Consider the following 14,494-nt stretch of genomic DNA (forward strand, 5'->3'; position numbering starts at 1 on the left):
ATCATGTATATGCAATGAAGGAGGAATGAGGTGTGTAACGGGACGGGTGACAACTTGAGGTTGCACCGGTTCACTCTCTTCAATGGACATTTCAACTTGATTGTCCACAATCCTACCACTCTTCAAGGTAGTCACCGTATTAACATGTTCAATGGTGTGGCCTTCCGATGAGGAATAGGTTTCCACAACACATTGTTGCTTAGGTGGGGCATTAATAGGCATCTTTCCCTTTTCTCTTGCATTGAGAGTGCTTGCTATTTGCCCTACTTGGGTTTCTAGCTTCGCAATAGATTGAGAGTGAGAATGAAGCAATTGAGTGTTAGCCTCTAAAGTGCCCAAAGCATTCAAAACTTTTTCTTCAAAGGCGGGACTTCTAGTATTTCCTTGGGAATAAGATTGGTTGGGAAAATGAGAATTAGCAAATTGATTCCCTTGTGATTGATAAGGTCAATAACCTTGGGCTCCTTGGTTTTAAAGTGGAGGTGGAATGTACTTCCCTTGAAAACCGCCTTGGGAATGGTTTGAGCCATCTCCTTGGTTTTTCCAAGAGAAATTCGGATGATTTCCTCCAACTTGGATTATAATGAGTACCATAAGGATTATTCCCTTGGTTCACAAAAGCTACATTGACTTGTTCATTAGGTTTATTTTGCATTTGTCCATGAGAACAATGAGAAGTAGAATGAAGAACACTAGAACAAGTCATACATGTTTCATTTGATGCACGATGAGAATGGTTAGGGAAGGAAGATACTTGGTTCGCCGAGTTTTGGTTAATAAAAAATTGATCAAACCTTTGAGATAAAGACTTTATTTCGGTGGCTATTTCATTTGAATAGTTGACTTGATGTAAGCTAACACTCTTCCTACCTTGTGAATTTCTACCATTCTTGGATGATAATGTTCTATACAAAGAATTTTCACTCATGCTCTCATAAAGACACCACACGTCATCCTCATGCCTATCAATGTATGAGCCACCCATGGAAGCATCAACCATACTCTTATAGTTGTCCGATAAGCTCTCATAGAAATATTGAACTAATTGCCATTTGGGCATGTCATGATGTGGACACTTCCTAAGCAACTCATTGAAGCGTTCCCATGCCTCATGAAACGTTTCTCCATCCCCATGTGAAAATTCTCGAATTGAGGTTCTCATGGCATTGGTCTTAGAAATCGGATAGTACTTCTTCAAGAACTCTTGTTGCATTTCTGCCCAAGAAGTGATTGAAAAAGGCCTAAGATTGTTAAACCAATACTTTGCCTTGTCTTTTAAGGTAAATGGAAAAAGTTTGAGTCTTAAAACCTCTTCCGGCATGTCTGTATATTTTACGGTGGAACGTACTTCAAGAAACTCATCCAAATGCTTGTAAGGTTCTTCACTTGGAAGTCCATGATAGTTAGGAAGCATTTGAATGGTTTGTGGCTTAATTTCATAATGATGTGCTCTAAATGGAGGCAATTGGATGCATGTAGGTGCATTATACTCATTAGGCACATAATGGTCTCTTAAAGCAAGAGGTGGATTAGCTACTTGAGGTGCAACATGAACACCTTGGTTTTGAATTCCTTGATTGATGATGGGAGGTTGTGGAGCATACATTGGCCTTGGCATTCTATATGGAACTTGGCCTTGTTGTTGTGGTGGTTGGTGAATGAATGGCCTAGGCATGCCTAATGGTACTTGTATGTTCTCATTGTGCACATTAGGATGAAGAATACCTTGTTGGTCTATGTGACTAAGGTCCTCAACATGATCATAATTATGGTCATCCATTGATAGATTGGTTCTATTTGAACTTCCTCTTCCCCTAGGATTTCTAACGATGGATTCAAGATGCAAATCAAGAGGGACAATAGTTGGTCTCAATGAACGACGTCCATGCATGCATAATGCAAAACACAACAAGCACAAAGAATGACAAACATTATGCCTTCACAACAATACAATTAGACTTCTTCCACAAACACTTAATTCATACTCCCATGCTTTAACAACAATGATGCAAAGAACAATTAAGAACAAGCCTCCACGCGAGCCGACGATTTAACTAAGGGATTGAGTAAAGAAAGTCTTACAAAGGTCCTTTAGCACTTCAATTCCAAATTTAAAGCTTAGCTTAGCAATTTTTTTTAAATTTTTAGCTTTTTACTTTCTTTGTTTTGCTTGAATGCTCCTTTGCTTGCTTCCTTTCCAACAATGCACCTAGTTAAGTAAGAACAACACAATAAGTAACCAAAAAGAAAAATAAAAAATAAAGTAAAGACATGATCAAAAGACTACTAATCCTAATTGATTCCACAATTCTGATGTTGTCAAATCAAATCAATCAATCCCCGGCAACGGCGCCAAAAACTGATGGTCGGGGGCTGCACTACCACTAAGTTTGAGAGAGTGTGAAATTTAAGGCGAGGGCCAAGAGTTTTACATTTATAAAAGCCACTACTACCTTTCACTATAAATATAGCTAGGGCGAGTAGGGATCGTAACAAGGGATTGTGAGGGTCGAAAAAGGTTGTGGAATCGATATTAGGGCTAGTAGGTCGAGTGATCAAACAATTGGTTGGTTGGTTGATTAGAGAGCAACTAAATTGAATTAAGTAATAACAAAATAATGCAATTAAGAGTAAGTAAGAGAGAGAAGAGTCTTAGGGTTTAGAGATCACCACTAAGCAATGCATTTCTACACCTCTAACTAGTGACTAATGGGGGTAATGCGGTGTGTTGCAATATTGGTGTGTGTGTGTGTGTGTGTTTGGTTAATTCAACAAGCAAGGATGACTAGTTAAGCATGTATTGTTTAAACATCATGTGAAAGGCACAATATATCTAAGCAATGAAGTATATATTATCTAAACAACATGTGAAAGGCACAATAGATCAAAACAAGTTATTAATCCTTTCATTAAGCTCACAATCCAAATACAACACAAGGTTAGAGACATATGCTACTTGCATTTAAAAGCTTGGATCATCAAACAACAAGCATGGATTGTCCTCCTATTTAATACTACACTACAACTACACTACTAGCATGAAAATAAACTAGGGGAGAGGCACAATCCATCAAGGAATAAGTATGTTCCATTAAGAAAATCACAAGAGTATTTCATTAAGTACTATGTTTTGACAATCTCTAAATCTATAGCATCAATACACATAGACATGCATTAATAACACAAAATTTAGAAACAAGCACATGAACATCTATTCTAGCATACATAGACATATGGATAGAATGAAATGATCAATTGGAAACATTAAACCACATAAATCATTGAATAAACAAGATTTATATATATCCAAGTGTCAAAATATCAATTACAACACTAATCCCTCAATAATACACAAGATTAAGATATAGAAAGCATGCTTGGGCCTAACTCTAGCCCCAAAAGGATGTCTAGCCACTCATGGTGATGTTGCTCCAACCCTCAAGGGCTAACTCTATGGAAGAAATCTACTCCTTGTTGATAAAGAACTCCAATGGTGTCTCTAGCCTCCTCCTCTTTTCTTCTACACTAAGAATAGCCTCTAAAGTTGTATCTACCAAATGCTAAGTCTCTTGTATATCTTCCTTTCAAAAAGTGCATCATATTCCTTTTATAGGTAGGTCAAGTGACACACCAAATGAGCTAGGGTTGTGGAAAGAATATTCTTTAATGATTGGATAGAGGACAGATTGAATAAGCTGCCTTTTTAACTTTTTCGCACTGGAGGAAGTTCGATCGATCAAACCTTAGACTTGGATCGATCGAATTTGCTGAGATCCATCGAACTGAGGCTGGATCGATCCAACTGGTTGCGCTTGTTGGGAAAAGACAAATCTGAGATATTTTGAGAGATATTTTTGGGAAAAGGACAAAAGTGGTTAGTGGTTGGTACAGCTGTGAATGAGATCAATTATTTGAATAAGGATAAAAGTGTTCGATCGATCAAAGGGTGGTGTTGGATCGATCGAACTTTGGACTTTTTGCTTTGGGTCAAGGCTTGGATCTATCTTGAAGTGCTGAGATCGATCAGTGTTCGATCGATCGAACCTTGAAGTTGGATCGATCGAACTTTGCTGCTTCTCACCTTTGGCTTCATTTGCTTCTTTCTTTATCCACTTTGCTCCTTTCTTTGTTTAATCCCAGAATTGCTTCAATTAAGCTCTTATTTGGCTGAGTTAGCTTATTTTCGGGATAAGTACCTAAAAATGGAAATAATACGAAATCAATCTAAAATGGTAAAGTAAGATAGATAAAGGTACTAGAATGCTTAAGCTTAAGGGGTTTAAATACGCACTTTTCTACGCTCATCAAATGACAATATCCCCAATTCTACAATCGTTAGAAATTAGCTATCACATGTTATTATACTTATGCTTTTTAATTTTTTTTTTTTTGATAAGTATCTTTTGTTAATTTGGATATTCGTTAAATTATTATTAAAGCTTACCCGACCAGACTTTCTGATTAAGGAAAATGAATTTGTGATCCATATCATTTTCTCATCATTTCCTTTCGTTTTAAAAAGGAAAAGAATTTACCAATGCTGACTTGAAAAGCTTACATTTGCTTAGGTACCAAATTTGTTTTAGGAATAAAAAATTAAAATTTTGTTATATGATAATTTGAGTCCATACAAATCCATACCAATTTATTTTGCATTATAACACTTTTTATTGGATTTTAGCCAACTAAATGTATATAATAAAAATGATAAATTACATTGAGGTTTAAATTACACAAATTTATTATTTTGATCTCCTGTGAGTGTGATCAATAACACTCCTTTCCTTATTATCATTATTTATAAATTACCATCGTGCCTTTTCTTTGAGTGGGGTTATTTTTTTTAATAGTGTTGGACAAAAAATATATTTTTATAAAAATTTAAAATATAAAAGTTATTATTAACTTTTCATTTTCAAAAGATGTCAAAGTAATACGATAAGAGCAACCCCAGCGCTGTGCTTGTTTTCCATTTCACACTTTATATAAAGTGTGTAGCCACATCATCAACTTTATGTAAAATGTACAACCACGTCAGCAATTGATTGTGCACTTATTTTGAAGGCTCTAAGTTCTTGTTGTGCACTCATTATTTTATTGTACACTTTATTATATTATTATTTTTAAAATAATAAAATAATTTTTTTTTTTCCAACTGTTTTTCTCAACAGCTGTAATACTAACGGCTATAATTGTTTGCTCCGATTTAGATACAAGATTTGAAATATATATATATATATATATATATTAAAAAACAATAATATTACTTATATATATATATATATATATAAAAGTGCATTACATAGGTTCCTACAAATAAAATAAAACAATACAACTCTGGAAAAAAAAAATAGTAAACCTTACAATTAATTGCCCTTTTTTGCAGAACGCGCCATAATTTTATTTTTGTCTTTTTCCTAACAACTATATTCCCAACGGCTATATTATGTTTTTCTTATTCTAACGGCTATATTATGTTTATCTTTTTGCTGACGGATATATTCTGTTTGTTTTTTCTTCAACAACTATTTCTCAATGGCTATATAAACCACTCATTCTCTTTTTTTTTTTCAATTACCAAGTCCATTTCTTTACATCTTCAAATTCATTTTCTCTTCTTTGAGTCTTTATCTTTATTATAGAAAAAAAAATGGCTTCATCATCACAATCTATTCCAGTGTCCGAGTCAATTTCTCCATTGAGTTCCTTTTCATCTTCTGATGGGGAAGATTTTTTTGAAGAACATAAAAAAAGGATGAATGCAGTAATGCAACTGTTATCGCCTGAGAAGGTAAAGGCATTCTTTCGACGTCATAAGAGAAGATATATTAAACGCGATCGAGAGGAAGCAGCCCAGCGGCTATTCCAAGATTATTTTGTTGAAAATCCCACTTTTCCACCCGATATGTTTCGTAGACGATTTCGGATGCGCCGAAAGTTGTTTATTAACATTTTAATCTATGTTACAGCATAGGATGAATGGTTCATCCAGAAGCCTGATGCCCTCGGTCGTATGGGTTTCACTCCTATACAGAAGATGACAGTTGCAATACGTATACTCTGTAATACCCCTAAATTTACAAAGGATAGTTCTGAAATTTCATTAATTCTATTTACTTGCATTATTTGATTGTTTAATTGCATTAATTAGTGTTATATGATTTATTTGTAATTTAATTGCACTATTTGATTTATTTGTTGAATTAATGTGATTACTTGTTTATAGGGATGGCAACGGGGCAGGTTTGGAGCGGGTTTTCCTAAATCCCGGCCCGCCCCATTTAATTTTTGTCAAGTCCATACCCACCCCGTGACCCAAACGGGTTGGATTTTCATGTCCAGCCCCGCCTCGTTGGAAAATATTGTGCCCCGTGCCCGCCCCTCTAACAAATTTTTTTCTCCCACTTTTTGGGACTTAAGTTGCTGCTATTTAAATGTGGAAAGCCTGGGAATTGCACAACATAAATGAAATTATGAATCCCAACAAAAATATAAAATAACATGCACATAGCATAATTCAGATAACATAATTAACAAAAAATAGGGGTTTAATACAACCAAATCACAAGAAGTTCTAACCTCCAACATCCACCATAACCAAAATAAAAGTAAATTTAACACCAAGTTTACATCCCAAATAAGTTATTAATATTATATATATAGATATAGTTATATGCTTAGCGGGGCGGGCGGGGTAGGGCCACGGTGGATATGTATACTGAACCCTTATCCACCCCGTGACCCGCAACGGGTACAAAAATTGTATCCATGCCCGCCCCAACGGTATAAAAGGTGTTCCCATATCCGTTATTAACGGGGCGGGATGGGCCGGAGCCCTGACGGGACGGTAAAAATTGACACCCCTACTTGTTTAATGGTATAAATAAATTGAATTAATTATTTTATGGCATTTAATGTTTTCATTACCTGAATTATATTTGAAGTATTTAATTAAATGTAATTGTTTGCTAATTTAACGTGACTGTAGGGTTGGTTGTACATATATAGTTTTCATAGGCAGCTGACATTGTTTTACCTAGGTTTGCCTATGGGCCGAATTATACATGGATTAGGGTTTAATGTCAAAGTTTATAAATAGGTGTATTACGGTGGTTTAGGGTTTAAAGAAACAACAAAACAAAAACGCAAGTTTCTGTTTGGAGGCATAGAGGTAACAGAGACTTATGAGAGAACTGAACGATAGAAAATAGAACAAGGCTTAGGAGGAGAACAGAGAGAACCAAGGGTGAGTAGTGGTGGATTAAACCAAAACCATAGGAGGTTTGAAGGTGGTCAGTGGTTGCTGGAAATTAGGAAGACGGCGACATAGTTTTGAAACCAAAACTACAGGCAAGTTCTTTTCTTCCTTCTTCCCTTTGGCCTATGTTCTGTGCACCTAGATAGTCTCTAGGGTTTAATTAATCAGTAACTAAAATTTACTTGTTTAATATATGCTATATTGATCATCTGTTTATGTTGAAAACAAATCTGTTACAGTTCGTGCATGGTTGTTTTCAGTTTTGTTTCTGAAGACATGTTAATTCTGTGGTAATTTTAGTTATTGTACTTGCTTTTAACTACTATAAATTAACCCTGGGGATGTACTGGGATGGTATAAAATCCTTAGGTTCAACATTGAAGAGGAATAGAGGGGTCGGAATGGAACTGTTGTTGCAAAATAGTTTCAGTTTATTTCTAAAACATGTTTGGTTCGGTAGCAAATTTAATCTCAGTAATTGATTCTAATTGTTGTTCTCAAGACATTGGGATGCTATTTGGTATTAATAAGACCCTTAGGATCAGTTTTAGAAACCAACTGAAGGGTAGAAATAGGCCGGAGAAGAAGCAGAAGGTCTGAACTGGAGCAAAGACGGACTGAAGCTCTCAGAGGGGGGAGAAGCCGGCTCCCCCATGAGTAGAGCTGGCTCTAGAGGGAGTAGAGTCACTCAACCCCAGTAAGAGGCGGCTCCAGGTCCTCCTGAGCTGGCTCTAGGCTGAATTGGAGCCTGCTCTAACTTTCTAAGAGCAGGCTCTTCCCAATTTGATGCGTTCTGTAATTTTTAGCTACTGTTTGGGCACTTGAGGTTCCTGAACAGTTTTAAAACATTAATGAGGTTTCAATAATTAACTTAGGATGTAATAAAGGTCTTAGATTGCATAAAATACCCTTTTTGTATTAATAGAATTAACAGTGCGCTAATTAACAACTTGGGTGCGGTTAACTGCTGGAAGGAAGTTAAATTGCCTAATTTCAATTTGACAATTTAAGGTGCTACAATATGATTCTAAATTAAAGTTTAGATGTATGATGGAGTCTTTTAATTAACAAATTAGACTTGTAGCATATTGTGGCTCGGTGCTAAAAGATTAAACAGAATATTAGTATACAACTTAGCACGCTGTTACAGGATGGAGAGAATTAAATTGCTTAAATTAATTTAGCAATTTATTGGACTATAATATGATTAAAAAACTTATTTTAATGCATGATAGAGTCATTGATATATTAGATGTGATCTACGCATGCTTTGGATGCTAGTTGTTGAACCTTTAAACCGTTTCTTGCAAATACATGGTTTAACTCTTGGTTTTAAATTGCTGAAAGTTTAAATACTTTTCTGCAATTTTTTGGATTTTGGTTTTGGATGGTAAATTGCTAAACTGTTATGTACCTGTTGTAATTTAATGGATACGGAGGATTGTATGCACCGGTAAGGGACGGTGGCATACTAGGGACGGTTTAGCACAAAACACATAAACCTAACCTAATGGATTAATGGAATGGATTGAAAGATATTGAATCCTAATTGTGACTAAGTCAAATCAACTGCAACTAAGTTGGATGACTTCCTGGATTAATGGATTGTAGTTCAGTTATATTAACTGAAGAAGTTGAGTGTCTAACTAGTTTGTATATTGTATGTCAGCTCAATAAATATTTGAACGACATACCCTGGTTTAGGACGGACTTTATATATATGTTTATAGTACCACGAGATGAGCTTGAGTCTTAGACCGTTGGTTAGGGTACATATATGCAGTGGATGCGTAGCTGGCTATAGTAGTTGAGGTGTACCCTGTTAGGTTTAGGTACTTATGCCCACCCTTGGGTGCGTATTCGCATGTTGCCTTCTATTCTGGTTAAGACCCCTATTGTAGTCCAGTGAATGTCTTTAGTATGGATATATATATATATGTATGGACTAGATAGATATTGTGAGGTATCTACGGTATATCTGCGTATCGGGTCATTGTATGGATTGCAGTTAGATTAGAACTTGCTCGTGGTCCTGATCCATTCTTCTATTATTCTTTTCAGGTGCAGGACGGTTCCAGCCTTAGAGCTTGATCGTGCTTGTCGAGGACAGTTGCACATTTTTATGTTTACGTAGGACTTCTCTCAATGATTCTAGCTTATTTTATTTCCAATTTTCAGTTCAGTTGGGTTTTTATTTAAGGGTCCACTAGTTGGATTCCCAAGTTGTACTCTTGGAGATTTTGGAAGATTTGAGTATTATTATTATTATCGTTTAGAGGATTAGTATTCTTTTTAGATTTTAATATTTATTCTTATTTCAATTTTGTCATCTATATTCGCTTTAAAATACTTTAATTGTTTGATAATTCCCTCGGGTTTGGGCTTGGGCCTGATCAACCCGTGTCTCGGATCCGAGGGGTATCACAGTTGGTATCAAAGCACTCCAGGTTCAAGTGTCTCTAGGACGTTTCGTATTAAGACTTCCGCGTAACGTTTTCTTTTGAATAGAGCTTATGTTTAGGATACGTTGAATTCTTTTATGGTTCGTTTAAAGTCATACTGATGTCTATCTTTCTATATTAACATCATGGTTAAGACAGGAAGAGGACAGAATATGAACAGTCGACAGAGGAGAGCGGCACGTAGACAGTAGGAGCGTCTACAACGTCTGTAAATGGAGGAAGAGCAGCAAATGCCAGGGTTTCAAGAGGAGCAGGAGGAAGTTCAACAGGCTCAGGGTCGGGTTAGAGATCAAGAGATTCCTCTACACCTCAATGACCTTGTTGCTCAGGCTATAGAGGCTAGGGTAACAGCTGCACTCCGGAACCAACCACAGGTTCAGCAGGCACCTGTACCAGCACCAGTGGTTCAGACGGATTCTTGGGGAAAGGCTAAAAGCTCTTTCAGAAAGGGGGTCCACCTGTGTTCTTAGGCTCCACCGATGCGAAAGCAGTTCACCAGTGGAAACAGGACATTGAGCATCATCTTCGTTTAGTTCAGTGCACGGAGGTGCAGAAGTAGATGCTTGCTACTTTCAAGCTAGTTGGGGATGCACTACAGTGGTGGGAGTCAGTTACCACCCTAGAGGAGAGGATGACATTGACTTATGATGAGTTCAGTGCTCGCTTTGACGAGAAATATTTTCCCTATGCAATCAGGGCAGCTATGAAGACCGAGTTTTTTAATCTGCAGCAGGGGAACATGATAGTGGCGGAGTATGAGCAGCAGTTCACACGCTTATCACTTTTTGCTCCGGAGGAGGTCGATACAGAGGAAAAGAAGCGGAATAATTTCATCAAAGGACTGATGTGGTCTATTAAGCGAGCTATCACAGGGAGTCCAGCTTATACTACATATGCTCAGGTGGTAGACGCCGCTCTACAGTAGTATCAGTTGACCGTGGACATCAGACAGGCTCGTGGTGAGAAGAGGGGTGATAAAGACTCTACTAATCAGTCAGCTGAAAAAGGGAACGGCAATGGTCACCGACAGAATGACAAGGGCAAGTTCTAGGGACAACAGCCTTGGAAGAAGCATAAGGGTGGTTCAGATGCTCACAGGAATGGGGCACCTATTCAGAGGCAGCCGAATAGGGGACCACAAGCAGGATAGAGTCAGCCACCGGTTAATCGACAGAAGAGGCCATTTGGTACTTTCCAGGGTAGTTACTACAGTTGTGGGGAGTATGGCCATACCTCGAGGCAGTGTCCTAAAGCAGGACAGGGACAGGGACAGTATGTGCAGCAGGGACAAAGGGCGCCAGTACTTTTGCCAGCTCTACAGGTTCCACGGATTCAGGGACAGACACATCTGGCTTTACTGGCACCGCTGCAAACTCAGGGACAGACACCACAGCAGTTGCACTATGGCAGGGTGTATAACCCCATGCCGCAGGATGTTCAGGCACCTCAGGCTGTTGAGGGTAGGTTTCCTATTCATGGCTTACATAGACGTGTTTTGTTTGATACGGGTGCTACACACTCATTTATAGCTAGGAATTTTGTTACTTTATCTGGGATGAGGACGAGGGTATGCACTAGACCTTAGGGTATTTCTACATCGTTGGGCGATACAGCCATTTTACATGAGAGTGATGGGTCTGTGACACTAAATATTAGCAGACTCAGATTTTTAGCCAATTTATTGGTCCTGGACATGCACACTTATGATGTGATACTTGGGATGGATTGGTTATCTCACTATTATGCCCAAGTTAATTATTTTGATAGGTCTATTGTGTTTACCATACCTGGTCAGGATATGTATGTTGTAGCTATGCCACGTAATAAGGGGGGCGGTAGCACCTATTTGTTCCATGTGAAGGAGGAACCGGATGAGGAGGTTACTGTGTCATTGGATCGCATACCGATTGTACAGGACTTTCCGGATGTATTTCAGGAGATTCCAGGGGTTGCCGCCTAGTCGCGAGATCGACTTTGTTATTGACTTAGCTCCAGGCACTACTCCTATTGCTAGGGCACCATACAGGATGGCACCAGTGGAGATGAGGGAGTTGAGGGATCAAATTCAGCAATTACTCAGCCAGGGTTTCATTCGTAGGAGTACATCACCTTGGGGAATACCGGTTCTATTTGTAAAGAAGAATGATGGTTCACTTCGGTTGTGTATTGATTACAGGGAGTTGAATAAGGTTACTATTCATAATAAGTATCCTTTACCCTGGATTGATGATCTTTTTGATCAGTTAAGGGGAGCCACATACTTCTCCAAGATTGATTTGCGTTCTGGGTATCATCAGTTGAGGGTTAGGGAGCAGGATGGTCCTAAGACAACGTTTCTTACGAGATATGGATCTTATGAGTTCCGTGTCATGCCGTTTCGGACGACTAATGCACCGGCAGTGTTCATGGACTTAATGAACAGGGTCTTCTGGGCTTATTTGGATCAGTTTGTCATTATTTTTATTGATGATATCTTGATCTATTCTCAGACGAAGGACGATCATGCTAGACATCTTCGGATAGTCTTGCAGACGCTTCGTGAGCACTAGCTGTATGCCAAGTTCGAGAAGTGTGAATTTTGGCAACGGGAAGTGAAGTTTCTGGCCCACGTAGTGTCAGAGAGGGGGATAGCAGTAGATCCAACCAAGGTTTCAGCTGTGGTTGAGTGGGGACAGCCAACTTCACCTACCGAGATTCGGAGTTTCCTCGGTTTGGCGGGATATTATTGGAGATTCATCCAGGGGTTCTCTAAGATAGCTGGACCACTGACACACTCAACTAAAAAGGGTGTACAGTTCATGTGGGATGAACACTGTCAGCGAGCTTTTGAGGAGCTCAAAAGGAAGTTGACTTCTGCACCGGTTCTGGCTACTCCATAGAGCGGGATCGAGTATCTTATCTACATAGATACTTCTTTACAGGGTCTTGGATGTGTTCTGATGCAGGAGGAGCGACCAATTTCTTATGGATCTTGGAAGCTTAAGGCTCATGAGCCTAATTATCCAACACATAATTTGGAATTGGCAGTAGTGGTTTTTGCTTTACGCATTTGGAGGCATTATCTGTTGGGTGAAGCCTTCAGATTATTTAGTGATCACAAGAGTCTGTAGTATTTGTTCACTCAGTGGGAGCTGAATATGAGACAGCACAGATGGTTGGAGTTTGTAAAAGACTATCACTTTTCTATACAGTATCATACAGGGAAAGCGAATGTGGTGGCGGATGCACTCAGTCGCCGACCTGTTGGTAGTCTTTCTGCTTTATTCACCACTGAGTGGAATGCTTTGAGGAATGTGAATGAGTTATCAGATGCTTTTATGGCTTGCATGGTGGTTGCACCTTCCATCATTCGCAAGGTTCTGAAAGCTCAACTCACGGATCAGCAGTACATGGACAAGGTTGCAGAGATAGCTTCTGGGGAATTTCCATTTTACTATGTTAGGACTGACGGAGGCTTGAGGTATAAGGGACGCTTAGTAGTACCTTCTGCTGACAATTTGAGAAACGATGTGATGACTGAGACTCATCACTTTGAGTTTTCGGTTCATCCAGGAGGGGATAAGATGTATCAGGATATGAAGAGGCAGTTTTGGTGGGCTGGTATGAAGAGGGACATTGTACTTTTTGTTTCTCAGTCTAGTACTTGTCAGATGGTTAAGATTGATCATCAAAGGCTGCCAGGAGCTCTACAGCTATTACCGATTCCGGAGTGGAAATGAGAAAGTATATCTATGGATTTTTTGGAGGGATTGCCGAATTCTTTCAAGGGTCATAACTCCATTTGGGTCATTGTGGATAGGTTGACCAAATCAGTGCATTTCTTACCTATTTGCATTGACTACACCTCGGAGTAGTTGGCAAGGCTTTACATTTCAAAAATTGTGAAGCTACATGGTATTCCATTGTCTATTATATCAGATAGGGATTCGAGCTTTGTGTCTGGCTTTTGGAAGAGTTTTCAGCAGGCTTTGGGTACAGAATTGCACCTTAGCACTGCCTATCATCCTCAGACTGATGGACAGACTGATAGGGTTAATCAGATCATGGAAGACATGCTACGGTCGTGTGTTCTTGACTTCAAGGGACACTGGAAGGATTATTTGCCACTTGTGGAGTTTGCTTATAATAATAGTTTCCAAAAGACTATTGGTATGGCACCATTTGAGGCATTGTACGGTCGACCATGTCGATCGCCTGTTCGTTGAATATAGGTTGGAGAGAGCAGATTCTTGGGTCCTGAGTTTATTAAGGATACTTCTGAGAATATTGCTCTTATTAGGGATCGCATGCGCACTACTCAGAGTAGGCAGAAGAGTTATACTGATCGGCGTACTCGTGCTTTGGAGTTTACGGTTGGGGATCAAGTTCTACTTAAAGTGTCTCCTATGAAAGGAGTTATGCGTTTTGGGAAGAAAGGAAAGTTGTCACCACGGTTTGTTGGTCCATTCATGATTACGGATCGCGTTGGAGCTGTTGCGTATCGGTTGGCACTTCCGGATAATTTGGATCGCGTCCATAATGTGTTCCATGTTTCCATGTTGCGGAAATTTTTGCGAGATGAGGATCAGTATCAGCATATCAATGTTGGGGAGATTGAGTTGTAGCCTGATGCAACTTATTTAGAGCCACCGTGTCGTATTGTCGATTGTCGGGATCAAATCCTTCGTAATAAGGTGATTCCTTTGGTGCGTGTTCAGTGGAGTCATCACAATGAGGCTGAGTTCACTTAGGAACGGGAGGATGTCATTCACTCGCAGTTTCCTGAAATATTGGA

The 14,494-nt window shown here is 38.9% G+C and overlaps 1 pseudogene; it reads left to right on the top strand.

The window, feature by feature from the left end:
- Positions 1–1,058: 1,058 nt before the first annotated feature.
- On the top strand, positions 1,059–1,157 carry LOC132301924 (small nucleolar RNA R71; annotated as a pseudogene).
- The last annotated feature ends 13,337 nt before the right edge of the window (positions 1,158–14,494 follow it).

Source organism: Cornus florida, unplaced genomic scaffold (assembly GCF_030987335.1).
Source record: "Cornus florida cultivar Cherokee Brave unplaced genomic scaffold, ASM3098733v1 CherokeeBrave_3.0.0_Hap2_Chr03, whole genome shotgun sequence".
NCBI classification, from domain to species: Eukaryota; Viridiplantae; Streptophyta; class Magnoliopsida; order Cornales; family Cornaceae; genus Cornus; species Cornus florida.